General features: G+C 41.0%; 1 protein-coding gene across 1 annotated transcript in view; it reads right to left on the bottom strand.

Annotated features, from left to right (window-relative positions):
* Positions 1-17,268, bottom strand: part of IGSF5 (immunoglobulin superfamily member 5) — a 66,416-nt gene that overhangs the window by 21,628 nt on the left and 27,520 nt on the right. The window lies entirely within an intron of this gene.

Below are 17,268 nucleotides of genomic sequence, written 5' to 3'. Positions count from 1 at the left end.
ATTAGTTGGTTAATGTCTCTAACATTCCTGAAAGGTAGATAAAGCGGAATTTCAGCTTTCTGCCATTGGAGTTGTGATTAACATACTCATACATCTTTTATTCAGTCTAGAAATATTTACTGAACACCTGCTGCTGGACTGTGGGGACAGTGGTGGCTCAGTGGTAGAATTCTTGCCTTCCATGCAGGAGACCAGGGTTCAATTCTCTGCCAAGGCACCTGAAGAGCAGCCACCACCCATTTGTCAGTGGAGGTTTGAGTACTGATATTATGCTGAACAGGTTTCAATGGAGCTTCCAAACTAAGACAGACAAGGAAGAAAGGCCTGGTGATCTACTTCCAAAAATCAGCCAGTGAAAACCCTATAGATCACAGTGGTTTGATCTGCAACCAATCATGGGGATGACGCAAGACCAGGCAGTGTTTCAGTCCATTGGGCATGGGTCACCACGAGTCAGGTGCTGGCTCGACAGCAGCCAACAACAAACTACTGGACAAGATTGGAAGAAAGGCATTTGCTTCTCATTTTCATGTTGCCAACCCTCAAAATTCTAATTGTTGTTGCTGTCTGCCGGCATGTTGAATCCAACTCACAGTGACCTTGTAAGACAGAGTCAAAATGCTCCACAGGGTTTCCTAAGCTGAAATCTTTATGGAAGCAGATTGCCAGGTCTTTTCTCCAGCGGAGCAGCTGGTGAGTTTAAATCGGACCTTTCGTTTAGCAGTTGAGGGCTTAACCATTGCACCACCAGGCCTCCTTCGAGACTCTAGAGCACCAAGAAAATAAGGACAAATGGAAGAAGACCTACTTCTAAAAACAACGAGCACAAGGTCTTCACTCCAGCCACACCCAAGCCCCACCCACTGGATCCATTTCTCAAACAGTAACTGCTTTTCCCATAGCTCCTCACAATCTACCTTCCTTAGTGTCTACTTCTCCCTCTTGTTTTATACAGGTGTCTTAGACTTGAAAAAGAGGAGGGCTAAGAGGCAGAGCACACACGAAGTAAAAGCAGGGAGAAAGGAGGGAAAGAGAGAAATAGTCTATTTTGATATTTTACACCCATGTCATAGCCAGAGATGTACAATACTATGTGGGTATCTGAATTCAGATTTAATTAAAAATCTAAATTTTAATTAAAATTACATGAAGTTAATGATTCAATACCTTAGTCACCCTAGCCACATTTCAGTGCTCAATTGCCACAAGTATAGGACATTTCCATTATGGCAGAAAGTCCTGTGGGACAAAAATGTCGATGGCTTATAGAAATTGCACTAATGCAAAAAAAAAAAAAAATTAAAAAAAACTCCATTGCTATCAAGACAATTCCAACTCATGACAACCCCATCTATGTAGAGCAGAATTGCACTCTGCAGGGTTTTCAAGGATGTACCCTTTCAGAAGCAGATCACTAGACCTCTTCAAAGTATCTCTGGGTGGGTTTGAACCGCCAACCTTTTATTTACTAGTCAAGCACTTAACTGTCTGCACCACCCATGGACTCTTTTTTTTTAAAACAATTTTTATTGTGCTTTAAGTTTACAAATCAAGTCAGTCTCTTACACAAAAACCCATATACACCTTGCTACACGCTCCCAATTACTCTCCCCCTAATGAGACAGTCTGCTCTCTCCCTCTACTCTCTCTTTTCGTGTCCTTTTTGCCAGCTTCTAACCCCCTCCACCCTCTCATCTCCCCTCCAGGCAGGAGATGCCAACATAGTCTCAAGTGTCCACCTGATCCAAGAAGCTCACTCCTCACCAGCATCCCTCTCCAGCCCATTGTCCAGCCCAATCCATGTCTGAAGAGTTGGCTTTGGGAATGGTTCCTGTCCTGAGCCAATAGAAGGTCTGGGGGCCATGACCACCAGGGTCCTTCCAGTCTCAGTCAGACCATTAAGTCTGGTCGTATGAGAATTTGGGGTCTGCATTCCACTGCTCTCCTGCTCCCTCAGGGGTTCTCTGTTGTGTTCCCTGTCAGGGCAGTCATCGGTTGTAGCCGGGCACCATCTAGTTCTTCTGGTCTCAGGACGACGCAGTCGCTGGTTCATGTGGCCCTTTCTGCCTCTTGGGCTCGTAATCACCTTGTGTCCTTGGTGTTCTGCATTCTCCTTTGATCCAGGTAGGCTGAAACCAATTGATGCATCTTAGATGGCTACTTGCTAGAGTTTAAGACCCCAGACACCACTCTTCAAAGTGGGATGCAGAATGTTTTGTTAATAGATTTTATTATGCCAATTGACTTAGATGACCCCTGAAACCATGGTCCCCAGACCCCTGCCCCTGCTACGCTGGCCTTCGAAGCATTCAGTTTATTCAGGACCCATGGACTCTTTGATATCCCAAAAATAGCCCTTATCCGACATTTTACTTCTTCCTATTGAACCAGTTGGAGCCCTGGTGACACAGTAGTTAAGAGCTCAGCTGCTACCCAGAAGATCGGCAGTTCAAATCCACCAGCCGCTCCCTGGAAACCCCATGGGGCAGTTTTACTCCGTTCTAGAGGGTTGCTATGAGTCAGAATCAACTCGATGGCAACAGATTTGGTTTTGGGTTCATTGAACCAGTTGAAATTACACCACAAACATTTATGCTAATGTGTTTAAATGTGAGTTGCTATTCAAAAAAACTCTGCTGCTCAACCCTGAGTGCTTGGATACTGTCTCTTTGTATGTGCACGCTATTTTATTAGATACTAATCATTAGAAAATATTAAAACAATAGACTTCCTATGAACAAAAATACGATTTGCTTTTAAATCAACAGCCATCTAGCACTTTGGAACTAGAAGTTAGCGTTGAAAAGCAATTCTTGGATGTTCTTTAGAGTTTTCCTCAAAAATTGACCTTTCAATTGTAGTTGATGCACTATGCCTACAACAAATTTAAATGCTCAGAAAAAAATTGTAGGAATGGTTAGAGATGATCACTAACGATCTGGTGTCTACAATCGTCAACCACCTGGATGCTGACTCATGGTTAAGCGAGGACCCAACTGCAGAATAATCCACTGACTTGTCTAAAAGGAAGTGCTAAAATGCAGAGAGTTCTGTGCTTTGAAGAATCATGTAATGTAAAGAGATATTTGTCTTCTGCCCTTCACGCAAAGCTTCTTGGCATTACTTGCAATGATTTTTAAAATTTCCTCCTAAGGCATTAAGGAAAACTAAGTAATTTTGGTAGTTTTTTTTTTTTAACATCTCATAACCATTACCATCTCAAGTGTCTCTGAAAATGACTGCTATTGCTTTCATTTTTTTATGTACCTGCTACTGCTGAAACTAGACTTATTCGCCTTAAGGCTATAGACTGTGTCTTAGTCTTCTTGTACCCCAAGTGCCTAGCACCTTGAATGGATGGATGGATAGACAGATGCATGGATGGATGGATGCATGGATGGGTGGATGACGGACAGATGGATGGACAGACAGATGGACAGATGGATGGATGGATGGACAGATGGATAGATGGATGAGTGGAGGGATTCATGGACAGATGAGTGGAGGGATGGACAGATGGATGGATGAGTGGATGGGTGGATGAGAGGATGAGTGGAGGGCCGGATGGATGATAGATGGATTGATGGATGGATAGACGGATGGATGGACAGATGAAGAGTCTGAGTTCCCTTCCAACTCTACATGGAGAAAACATCTACACCAGTCAACCACAACTAAGCTAGGCCTAAGACTCACCTTCCTTCCCATGTTAAGATGCCCCGAATAGTTGCAGCGTTGTAGAAAAGTCAAAACTACTTTCCCAATGCCATCCATCTCCAGGTCACCCACCATTTCTTTCTAAGATGGGCTAGGACAGATAGAGACAGGAAAATGGTTCCCAAAAGAAAGGTGAAGAGCAAAGAGGACAGGATCATACCCTTCCCATGTCACTTGCCCCCCAGCCCTAAAGAATTGAAGCTCTCAAACAAGACAATCTCTTCGCATTGGGAATAATACACCTTATTCCTTTGCACCACAGAGCAGGTTTACTAACACTGGTGCTCCCAAGTGTCACCTGGAATACATGCTGCACATGCAAGCACAGGGTCCTTCTTCACTGGAATAGCACCCCCAGGAGACTCTGCTGCAGGTGTTCGTGACACACACTTTAAGGATCCCTAATGTGCAGCCAAAACACGACCCAAGCAATGCCCCACATTACAGATGCTCCCATACCCCTCCCACCGCAGATGTGATAATAAAAGTATTATGGCCCGAACTGCATGTAAAATATTCACTATCCAGATGTAAAAACTGGCCCGTCATCGGGAAGCTTTGTGACTGAGAGAGCTGTGGGCTTTGTGTCCACGGAACCGGTCAAATCCCACGGACACCGTTTACTTGCTGCGTTACCTTTGGCCTCCAGCTTGCTTACTGGTAACAATTCTTGCCTCCCCATCCACCCCACCCCTGGGCTGTTCAGGGACTCAGGAGAGTGTGTCAAAGTGCTGAGAGCCCTAAGCTACAACGCCTATGTTGGAGATTTCTGCGGTCATCCTCAATTCAGTGTGGTGAACTCTTTTACAAACTAAAGTTTGCAAATATTAGTTTTCATAATCAGGGAGCCAGCAGAGGTTAAACATAAGGGTTGCCCTCAAATTTAAGAGATAAGCTTGAAATTCTTACTGGTCTAAGACAACATGCTCGTTTGACCTACTCAGATAGATACTCCCTATCAGTGGCCTTTTCCTCCTCTGCTTGAGAAAGCAATTAGCACGCCAACCCCCTGCCAACCAAGTCTTAACCCAACAACCTTTCCTCTGCTCTGATACAGAGACAGCACACTTTGTCCTCAGGGAGTGCCTGTTTAAAGGAAGGGAGGGCCCCCTTGCAGGGTTGGAAACTGAATCAAGAAAGGGATTAGGTAATAGAGGGGTCTCACCGCCTCTCTTGTTCCTTATGCAGACACCAACTTTAGGAAAGAAATACAGCTCTCACTTAAAACTCCCTGTTCTGGCTGTAACAAAAATTGGTGTCAGGTAGCCCATCCTTTGCTCTTTCACTTCCTATTTGCTGTGACCCCGCGATGCATGCACCAGGAGAAGGCATGAAATGGTACTGAAGACACACGGGTGACACTTTCTTCCTTTAATGGTAATTTTTAATTTAACACATACTGCACACACAAACACACATAAACAAACCCATTGCTGTCACGTCAATTCTGACTCACGGCAACCCCATGTGTTACAGAGTAGAACTCCTCCATAGAGTTTTCTTGGCTATAATTTTTATAGAATTAGATCACCAGGCCATTCTTCCATGTAGCTATTGGGTGGGTTTGAGCTGCCAACCTTTAGGTTCGCAGTCAAGCACGAATCAGCTACACCACCCAGGGACCTCCAAAACATAGATAGTTTGGTTTAATATGAGACTAATTTTTTAAGTGAGTATACTCACATAGATTTAAGAAAAATAAATAACAGTCATACAGCAATACATCAGAAACTGTGACGTTGAACAGAAAACACAGAACCTCGTTCAGAATGCTTCAGTCAATAACCTAACCCCTTCGTTGTGTGGATAAGCTACTCAGGGCGATAAGATAAAAAAAAATTGTTCAAGGAAACCCCAGCTCTTCTGATTCATGTTTTCCCATTCTGCCATGTTCGGAAATCGTCGTCCTGGGGAAGATACAATCCAGATCTTCTAAGAAATTAATATATTTTCAGAGAGTCCAAAGGTAGCCACCAACTTGTTCCCCAGTGGAAGGTACAGGGGTGTGTGATTCAAGGTGAATAGCAAACGGCTAGAGAGGAGGAGGATACTATACCATGAGTAAGCCACAAACAGTGACTAAGGAAGTTCAACGCCATTTGCCTTCCTCCCTATGTTCCTTCACAAAACTGTACGCACATTAGGACTGCATTACTGAATTGACTCTGTGACTTTAATCTCAGCCTCGAAACTGCCCTTTTCCCATCTATGAAGAAAAGGAAAATAGTATTCCCACGTGCTCTCAAACGGATGCCTAGAGTTTTAAAGGCTGCATAGAATTTCTTGAAAACAGCTATATTAATACAAAATGCCACCACCAACATGTGCAAACCGTGTTCCTGGGCCAGCTAGAGGGAATGAAGGGGATCTCTGGATCAGTAAACTAAATGCTGATAGTTGCTCGCTCTTCTACGGTATGTACTCTGGGTCAGAGGCTCCCTGAAGTGCTTTAGGAGTTTTATACCACTTACTTCTCACACCAGTAGCAGCCCCATAAATTAAAAAAGAAAAAAAAAAAATTAGGTGTGAGAAAACTGAGGCACAGAGAGGTTAAGTCATTTGCCCAAAGTCACACAGCTGGTGAGCAGGCAAGCTGGGATCTGAACCTAGGCTATCTGGTATCCAAGCCTATGTGGATAGTAGCACAAGATGAAGCTGGATTAGGAGGCAAATCCTTTGGGTTTTTTAGCCTAAAAGCCCCCAATCTCAGCCCCGTTAAGATAATGTAGACTGTTATTTTAAAAACGCCAATTCCTGCAGCCACTCTGGAAGACAAGTTTGGTGGTCTCTCAAAAAGCTAAACATAGAACTACCATATGACCCAGGAATTCCATTCCTAGGTACATACTGAAAAAACAGGGACTCAAACGAATACTTGTACACCAATGTTCACTGCAGTATCATGCATAGTAGCCAAAAGGGGGAAACAACCCAAGTGCCCATCAAGAGATGAACGGAAAAACCAAATGTGATAATCCATACAATGGAATATTATTCACCCATAAAGAGAAATGAAGTCCTAATGCGTGCAACCACTTGGTAGAAGCTTGAAAACATCCTGCTAAGTGAAATAAGTCAGTCACAAGAGGACAAGTATTGTAAGATCCCACTTACAGGAAATATCTAGAATAGGCAAGTGTGTAAAGACCAAAGTAGATTAGTGGTTACCTGGGGCTGGGGAGAGGTGGGAGAAGTTATTGCCTAATGGGTACAGAGTTTCTATTCGGGGTGGTGGAACAATTTTGGAAATAGATAACGGTGATGGTTATACAACATAAGGAATGTAATTGATGTCCTTGAAGTGTACACTTAAAAATGGTTAAGAGGACAAATTTTATGTTATATATATTTTACCACGATAAAAAAAAAAAAAAATTTAAATGCCAATTTCCAGGTCCCACTCAGGCCAATTAAATCAGGATCTCTGGGGTGAGGCATGTGTATACATGTTATATGTGTTAGGACTCCCCCGACGCCTCGGTCACACAGCCAGGAGAGAGCGTCACTGCTCTATTCTTCTTGCCCTTATTTTACAAGCAAACAATGGACCCCTGAAGGTCAGTGACTTGCCCCAACTCATACAATTAGTGCCAGAGCGAAGACCCAGGACGCATCACTCCCACCGCTTTTCTCTGCCCCCCAAAATCGTCACGTCACTAAATTAAGGTTATAAACTGCAATTGCTAGAATTCTAGAAGGCGCTCATGTGACCTAAGGTTTCCAAACCAGTATTCTTCTTTCAGTGCCTTAAAGAGAACATCCCAGAAACGAAAACAAATTCCTTGCACTTTTAGGAAATGGGAGGCAGGACTGATGTTTATCAATCCTTGTGAAGGGACCTGAACATGGTACAGCCTCATTAACGCTCAGCTCTCTGCAAACCCAGCTGCGCTCCTCAAAGCCTTGTAGTCACCAGCTCCTCAACCGAGCACTGCTGGCCAAGGGCATAATGAGGTCTGCAGCTACTAAAAGTTGCATAAAACACACACCATGCAGCCAGCCACCAGCTGCTCTGGGTCTTGATGAATAATTTAGAAACAAATTACCCTTTTCCAAATGAGCCCAATAAAGTACAACTCATTGCTACGCACCCACGGCGCATTCCTCTCCAGAGCCCTCCCACTCCAGCTGCCATAATTAAGCCTGCTCACTTCGCTACTCCTTGACTAAGAAGAATTCAGCGGAATTAAATCCGATCCAGGGAAAGCAAAGAAATAATTTGCAGGCGTGTTACTCTCTAGAATCCATTTCTATAGGGCACCAGCCTTCAGGTCAGGGCTCTTTGCTGCATTATTACTTGTTAGGATGGGGGTTTGAGCAGTCAATTTCATGCCATTTGGTGCTAATGCAATTTTTGCAAATCTTCCCTTTCAAAGCCTGGACTATATTTGATCATATCTAAGTAGCTTAAAGGCAAGCTGGGGTGGCTCCTTAGAGTAATGGCCGATTCCAGGCTGAGACAAAAAAATAAAACAGTTGCCATCGAGTCAATTCCAACTCCTAGTGACCCCACATGTTACAGATTAGAACTGAGATCCATAGGTTTTCTGGACTGTAATCTTTACGGAAGCAGGTCACCAAGCTTTTCTTCCACAGAGCGGCTGATTGAGTTTGAACCACCAACCTTTTGATTAGTGGTCGAGCACAAACTGTTTGCACCACCAGGGACCTCAGGCTGGGACAGGGAAAGTGAAGAGTGAGTCTGGAACATCTTATTGCACCAACTGTTGAAAAACTAATGAGGATATATCAAAAGGACACAAGAGCCAACTTGAAGGGCTTCCCATTGGCCAGATCTAATGCCATCTAAGCGTCAAAACACTTAATGGCAGACACAGATAATAATGCATTGAATAAAAATGAGTTCATACTGAAAATGAGTTCATAAGTGTTGATAGAGAGAGAGAAAAGAAGGAAGGAAAGGGAGCGGGGGGAAGAAAAGGAATAAAAGGAGCAGGAAGACCCTTCTTTACAGAAGTGTCAACTAATAAATATAAAAAGAATGAAAGATGCAGAAAATCACTTTTACAACCCATAGAAACAATTGATTCAGGCTATGACTTATCAATAGGTGCAAAAATTATTAGGTGAAAAACAGTTGGGAAAAAGGATATTCACCCAGCATCCATAGATTTTGTATTATTTATAAAGGCAAAAAAAAGTAGACCTTCACGATGGGGAAATCTGGGAACGACGACTTAACCGAATGACCAAGCTTAATGTTACCATGACAGAGCAAATTGGTCTCATGTGCCCACACAACATCACCTATGTCCTGCCATCAAAGGATGCTGGAAAAACTCAGACAACTCCTGACCTAGGGGCATTTTGCAAAAATGGCCTGAGCCCTTCAAAAATGTCTGTATCTGGAAAGACGAAAGGAAGGAACCATTCTAGATTAAAGGATACTAAAGATGACAGCCAAATGCAATAAATGACCTTTGATTAAATGTTTTCTTAGGAAAGAAAAGATCTACAAAGGATATTCTTAGAACAACTGGGGAGATATGAATATGCACAGTATATTATATAATAGTATTGCAGAACGTTAAGTTTCCTGACTTCCAATTACATGGGGCTTATGTATAATGAATGGTCTTATTTTTATGATATATATGCTAAAGTATTTAGGAATAAAGTGTCATAATGTTCCCAACTAACTCTCAAACAGTAGAGAAAAAAAAAAAAAGCTGAAAGAGAGAAAGCAAATAGCCAAATGTTAACATTTGGTATATCCGAGTAAAAGTATCATGACTTATGGTGGCCTGTGCGTGTCACAGTAGAACTGTGCTCCACTGAGTTGTAGTGAGTGATTTTTTCGGAAGTAGATTGCCAGGCCTTTCTTCCAAGGCACCTCTGGGTAGACTAGAATCTCAAAGCTTGTGGCTAGTAGTTGAGAGCATTAACTATTTACACCACCAAGGGGCATATACGTGGGGTCACCATGAATCAGAACTGACTCAACAATAACTGATAACTGGTAGGTGAAGGTATATGGGTATTCACTGCTCTATTCTTGCAACTTTTATAAAGGTTTTTAATTATTCAAAATAATAGGCGGGAAAGAGAAAACTAGGTTTGAATTCTAGCTTTATCTTCACATATAGTCTTTGTATGGAATACTGTTGAATTTAATGAACTAAAAAAAACTAACCTTGACTTAAAACCAAAGGAACAAAAATTTCTGTATCATTTACTGCAAAAGCCTTGATAGCCACTGAAACCAAGTCTAAGCTTCTCTGGAGCAGCAAACCCATGGGCCACTTCAGCAGCAGGTACACAAATGCCCATGAGAAATAAGCAGAAGAGGCAAAGGCTACCCCAACAAGTGGCTGGCTCTATTGTTCTTTATTACTCCAGAAAAAAGGGCCTCCCAGAACCTTCCAAATGAGAGAAAAAGAGGAGAGACCCTTGTAGTAGATTTTACTCCATTCAGTTTAGAAAAAAAATGGCTGAGTTGTTTTTCTTTTCAATAAATTTTGACTCTTGCAGTACCATTTCATTTGACTGTTTCCACTGACCCAAGACTAGCTGAGTTTTGGCCCATTTTTTAAAAAGAAACTTTACAGCAGGGATTGGCAAATGGGCAGTGCTAATCCCCTACTGTTTTTCCTGGCCTGAAGAGTTGCAAAAATGTTCACTTAGTTGCCAACATTTATGCAGTGCAATGGATCTTTTTTTTTTTTTTAAATAATTTTTATTGTGCTTTAAGTGAAAGTTTACAAATCAAGTCAGTCTGTCACATGTAAGTTTATATACACCTTACTACATACTCCCACTTACTCTCCCACTAATGAGTCAGCCCGCTCCCTCCTTCCAGTCTCTCCTTTAGTGACAATTTTGCCAGTTTCTAACCCTCTCTACCCTCCTATCTCCTCTCCAGACAGGAGATGCCAACACAGTCTCAATTGTCCACCTGATACAAGTAGCTCACTCTTCATCAGCATCTCTCCCCTACCCCTTGTCCAGTCCCTTCCATGTCTGATGAGTTGTCTTCGGGAATGGTTCCTGTCCTGGGCCAACAGAAGGTTTGGGGACCATGACAGCCGGGATTCCTCTAGTCTCAGTCAGACCATTAAGTCTGGTCTTTTTATGAGAATTTGGGGTCTGCATTTTTTATCCCACTGATCTCCTGCTCCCTCAGGGGTTCTCTGTTGTGCTCCCTGTCAGGGCAGTCATCGGTTGTGGCCGGGCACCATCTAGTTCTTCTGGTCTCAGGATGATGTAAGTCTCTGGTTCATGTGGCCCTTTCTGTCTCTTGGGCTCAGAGTTATCGTGTGACCTTGGTGTTCTTCATTCTCCTTTCATCGAAGTGGGTTGAGACCAATTGATGCACCTTAGATGGCCACTTGTTAGCATTTAAGACCCCAGACGCCTCATTTCAAAGTGGGATGCAGAACGTTTTCATAATAGAATTATTTTGCCAATTGACTTAGAAGTCTCCTTAAGCCATAGTCCCCAAACCCCAGCCCTTGCTCCGCTGACCTTTGAAGCATGCAGTTTATCCTGGAAACTTCTTTGCTTTTGGTCCAGTCCAGTTGAGCTGTCCTTCCGTGTATTGAGTATTGTCCTTCCCTTCACCTAAAGTCGTTCTTAGCTACTAACTAATCAGTAAGTAACCCTCTCCCACTCTCCCTCCCTCCCCACCCCGTAACCACAAAAGTATGTGTTCTTCTCAGTTTATACTATTTCTCAAGATCTTATAATAGTGGTCTTATACAATATTTGTCCTTTTGCCTCTGACTAATTTCACTCAGCATAATGCCTCCCAGGTTCCTCCATGTTATGAAATGTTTCAAAGATTCGTCACTGTTCTTTATGGATGCATAGTATTCCATTGTGTGAATATACCACAATTTATTTAACCATTCATCCATTGATGGACACCTTCGTTGCTTCCAGCTTTTTGCTATTGTAAACAGAGCTGCAATAAACATGGGTGTGCATATATATGTTCGTGTAAAGGCTCTTATTTCTGTACGGTATATTCCGAGGAGTGGGATTTCTGGGTTGGATGGTAGTTCTATTTCTAACTTTTTAAGAAAACGCCAGATAGATTTCCAAAGTGGTTGTACCATTTTACAATCCCACCAGCAGTGTATAAGAGTTCCAATCTCTCCACAGCCTCTCCAACATTTATTATTTTGTGTTTTTTGGATTAATGCCAGCCTTGTTGGAGTGAGATGGAATCTCATCGTAGTTTTAATTTGCATTTCTCTAATGGCTAATGATCGAGAGCATTTTCTCGTGTATCTGTTGGCTGCCTGAATATCTTCTTTAGTGAAGTGCGTGTTCATATCCTTTGCCCACTTCTTGATTGGGTTGTTTGTCTTTTTGTGGTTGAGTTTTAACAGAATCATATAGATTTTAGAGATCAGGCGCTGGTCGGAGAAGTCATAGCTGAAAATTCTTTCCCAATCTGTAGGTGGTCTTTTTACTCTATTGGTGAAGTCTTTAGATGAGCATAGGTGTTTGATTTTTAGGAGCTCCCAGTTATCTGGTTTCTCTTCGTCATTTTTGGCAATGTTTTGTATTCTGTTTATGCCTTGTATTAGGGCTCCTAAGGTTGTCCCTATTTTTTCTTCCATGATCTTTATCGTTTTAGTCTTTATTTTCAGGTCTTTGATCCACTTGGAGTTAGTTTTTGTGCATGGTGTGAGGTATGGGTCCTGTTTCATTTTTTTGCAAATGGATATCCAGTTATGCCAGGACCATTTGTTAAAAATACTACTTTTCCCCAGTTAACTGACACGGGGCCTTTGTCAAATATCATCTGCTCATATGTGGATGGATTTGTATCTGGGTTCTCAATTCTGTTCCATTGGTCTATGTGCCTGTTGTTGTACCAGTACCAGGCTGTTTTGACTACTGTGGCTGCATAATATGTTCTAAAATCAGGTAGAGTGAGGCCTCCCACTTTCTTCTTCTTTTTCAGTAATGCTTTACTGATCTGAGGCTTCTTTCCCCTCCATATGAAGTTGGTGATTTGTTTCTCTATCACATTAAAAAATGTCATTGGAATTTGGATCGGAAGTGCATTGTATGTATAGATGGCTTTTGGTAGAATAGACATTTTTACTATGTTAAGTCTTCCTATCCATGAGCAAGGTATGTTTTTTCCACTTAAGCAGGTCCTTTTTAGTTTCTTGCACTAGTACTTTGTAGTTTTCTTTGTATAGGTCTTTTACATCTTTGGAAGATTTATTCCTAAGTATTTTATCTTCTTGGGGGCTACTGTGAATAGTATTGATTTGGTTATTTCCTCTTCGATGTTCTTTTTGTTGATGTAGAGGAATCCAACTGATTTTTCTATGTTTATCTTTTATCCTGATGCTCTGCTGAACTCTTGTATTAGTTTCAGTAGTTTTCTGGAGGATTCCTTAGGGTTTTCTGTGTATAAGATCATGTCATCTGCAAATAGAGATAATTTTACTTCCTCCTTGCCAATCGGGATGCCCTTTATTTCTTTGTCTAGCCTAATTGCTCTGGCTAGGACCTCTAGCACAATGTTGAATAAGAACGGTGATAAAGGGCATCCTTGTCTGGTTCCCGTTCTCAGGGGAAAGGCTTTCAGGCTCTCTCCATTTAGAGTGATGTTGGTTGTTGGCTTTGTACAGATGCCCTTTATTATGTTGAGGAATTTTCCTTCAATTCCAGTTTTGCTGAGAGTTTTTATCATGAATGGTCGTTGGACTTTGTCAAATGCCTTTTCTGCATCAATTGATAAGATCATGTGGTTTTTATCTTTTGTTTTATTTATATGGTGGATTACATTAATGGTTTTTCTAATATTAAACCAGCCTTGCATAAAAAACCTGGTATAAATCCCACTTGGTCGTGGTGGATTATTTTTTTGATATGTTGTTGAATTCTGTAGGCTATAATTTTGTTGAGGATTTTTGCATCCATGTTCATGAGGGATATAGGTCTGTAATTTTCTTTTTTTTATGATGTCTTTACCTGGTTTTGGCATCAGGGATGTGGTGGCTTCATAGAATGAGTTAGGTAGTATTCCATCATTTTCTATGCTTTGAAATACCTTTAGTAGTAGTGGTGTTAACTCTTCTCTGAAAGTTTGGTAGAACTCTGCAGTAAAGCCGTCTGGGCCAGGGCTTTTTTTTGTTGGGAGTTTTTTGATTACCGTTTCAATCCCTTTTTTTGTTATGGGTCTATTTAGTTGTTCTACTTCTGATTGTGTTAGTTTAGGTAGGTAGTGTTTTTCCAGGAATTCATCCATTTCTTCTAGGTTTGCAAATTTGTTAGAGTACAATTTTTCATAATAATCTGATATGATTCTTTTAATTTCAGATGGGTCTGTTGTGATGTGGCCCATCTCGTTTCTTATTCGGGTTATTTGTTTCCTTTCCTGTTTTTCTTTAGTCAGTCTGGCCAATGGTTTATCAATTTTGTTAATTTTTTCAAAGAACCAGCTTTTGGCTTTGTTAATTCTTTCAATTGTTTTTCTGTTCTCTAATTCATTTAGTTCAGCTCTAATTTTTATTATTTGTTTTCTTCTGGTGCCTGATGGATTCTTTTGTTGCTCAGTTTCTATTTGTTCAAGTTGTAGGGACAGTTCTCTGATTTTGGCTCTTTCTTCTTTTTGTATGTGTGCATTTATCGATATAAATTGACCTCTGAGCACTGCTTTTGCTGTGTCCCAGAGGTTTTGATAGGAAGTGTTTTCATTCTCATTGCATTCTATGAATTTCTTTATTCCCTCCTTAATGTCTTCTATAACCCAGTCTTTTCTGAGCAGGGTATTGTTCATTTTCCAAGTATTTGATTTCTTTTCCCTAATTTTTCTGTTATTGATTTCCACTTTTATGGTCTTGTGGTCTGAGAAAATGCTTTGTAATATTTCGATGTTTTGGATTCTGCAAAGGTTTGTTTTATGACCTAATATGTGGTCTATACTAGAGAATGTTCCATGTGCGCTAGAAAAAAAAAGTATACTTTGCAGCAGTTGGGTGGAGTGTTCTGTATAAGTCTATGAGGCCAAGTTAGTTGATTGTGGCAATTAGGTCTTCCATGTCACTATTGAGCTTCTTACTGGAAGTCCTGTCCTTCTCCGAAAGTGGTGTGTTGAAGTCTCCTACTATAATTGTGGAGGTGTCTATCTCACTTTTCAGTTTTGTTAAAGTTTGTTTTATGTATCTTGCAGCCCTGTCATTGGGTGCATAAATATTTAATATGGTTATATCTTCCTGGTAAATTGTCCCTTTAATCATTATGTAGTGTCCTTTATCCTTTGTGGTGGATTTAACTTTAAAAGTCTTTTTTGTCAGAAATTAATATTGCTACCCCTGCTGTTTTCTGCTTGTTGTTTGCTTGAGATATTTTTTTTCCATCCTTTGAGTTTTAGTTTGTTTGTGTCTCTAAGTCTAAGGTGTGTCTCTTGTAGGCACCATATAGACGGATCGTGTTTCTTTATCCAGTCTGAGACTCTCTGTCTCTTTATTGGTGCGTTTAGTCCATTTACATTCAGCGTAATTGTAGATAAGTATGTTTTTAGTGCTGTCATTTTGCTGCCTTTTTATGTGTGTTGTTGACAATTTCATTTTTCCACTTACGTTTTTGTGCTGAGACATTTTTCTTTGTAAATTGTGTGTTCCTCATTTTCATAGTATTTGACTTTATGTTTGCTGAGTCGTTATGTTTTTCTTGGTTTTTATGAGTTATGGAGTTGTTATACCTCTCTGTGGTTACCTTAATATTTACCCCTATTTTTCTAAGTAAAAACCTAACTTGTATTGTCCTATATCGCCTTGTTTTCCTCTCCATATGGCAGTTCTATGCCACCTGTATTTAGTCCCTCTTTTTGATTACTGTGATCTTTTACATATTGACTTCAATGATTCCCTGTTTTGAGCGTTTTTTTCTTTTTAAAATTAATCTTAATTTGTTTTTGTGATTTCCCTATTTGAGTTGATATCAGAATGTTCTGTTCTGTGACCTTGTGTTGTGCTGGTATCTGATATTACTGGTTTTCTGACCAAACAATTTCCTTTAGTATTTCTTGTAGCTTTGGTTTGGTTTCTGCAAATTCTCTAAGCTTGTGTTTATCTGTAAATGTCTTAATTTCGCCTTCATATTTCAGAGAGAGTTTTGCTGGATATATGATCCTTGGCTGGCGGTTTTTCTCCTTCAGTGCTCTATATATGTCATCCCATTGCCTTCTTGACTGCATGGTTTCTGCTGAGTAGTCTGAACTTATTCTTATTGATTCTCCTTTGTAGGAGACCTTTCTTTTATCCCTGGCTGCTTTTGAAATTTTCTCTTTAGCTTTGGTTTTGGCAAGTTTGATGATAGTATGTCTTGGTGATTTTCTTTTTGGATCAATCTTAAATGGGGTTCGATGAGCATCTTGGATAGATATCCTTTCATCTTTCATGATGTCAGGGAAGTTTTCTGCCAACAGATCTTCATCTATTCTCTCTGTGTTTTCTGTTATCCCTCCCTGTTCTGGGACTCCGATCACACGCAAGTTATTCTTCTTGATAGAGTCCCACATGATTCTTAGGGTTTCTTCCTTTTTTTTTTAATTTTTTTATCGAATTTTTTTTCAGCTATATTGGTGTCAATTCCCTTGTCCTCCAGATCCCCCACCCTGCATTCCAGTTGCTTGAATCTGCTCCTCTGACTTCCTATAAAAAAATTGAGTTGTCTAATTCTGTAATTTTACTGTTAATCTTTTGGATTTCTGAATGCTGTCTCTCTATAGATTCTTGCAGCTTATTAATTTTTCCACTATGTTCTTGAATAATCTTTTTGAGTTCTTCAACTGCTTTATCAGCGTGTTCCCTGGCTTTTTCTGTAGATTGCCTGATTTCATTTCTGAGGTCATCCCTGATATCTTGAAGCATTCTGTAAATTAGCTTTTTATATTCTGCATCTGGCAATTCCAGGATTGTATCTTCATTTGGGAAAGATTTTGATTCTTTAGTTTGGGGAGTTGTAGAAGCAATCATGGTCTGCTTCTTTATGTGGTTTGATATCGACTGCTGTCTCCGAGCCATCTCTAAGATATTGTAGTGATTTATTCTATATTTGCTCACTGAGTCTTACCTTGTTTTGTTTTCTTTCAATATACGTAGATGGGCTACTAGGTTGCGCTGTCTTGATTGCTGTAGCCCTTGAATCACTTATGTCCTATTACCAGCTGGTTTGGGCTGTTACCAGATATATAAGCCTAAGAGTCCATTCACTATTCTTGAGTAGAATCTGATTTGGGGTCATCAAGTGTGTGGTGCAGACTGTCACCTATCCACCTAGAGAAGTAGTGGTGATAGCTGTGTGCACCAGATTCTAGTAGCAGCAGGGGTTCACACTCTGGGGGGTGCAGGATACTGACAGGTTTCCCCCGAGTGCCAGTGAGGTAGGTGTGTCTGTATTCCTACAGCATTTGGTGGGTGGGCTCTGCAGCTGTACCTTAGGCCCCCAATGCAAGTACCTCTACAGATTGGTAGGTGTCACCCTCCTTAGACCCCTAAGGCAGGAGGCTAGGTTGTCTGGGGGGAGCTTCAGCCCTCAGTTCCCCTGGGAAAATTGTCT

The sequence above is a fragment of the Loxodonta africana genome, chromosome 2 (assembly GCF_030014295.1).
Source record: "Loxodonta africana isolate mLoxAfr1 chromosome 2, mLoxAfr1.hap2, whole genome shotgun sequence".
In the NCBI taxonomy this organism is placed as follows: domain Eukaryota; kingdom Metazoa; phylum Chordata; class Mammalia; order Proboscidea; family Elephantidae; genus Loxodonta; species Loxodonta africana.
Note: the sequence above shows the minus strand (reverse complement) of the source record. Positions and strands in the feature narration are given on the sequence as shown.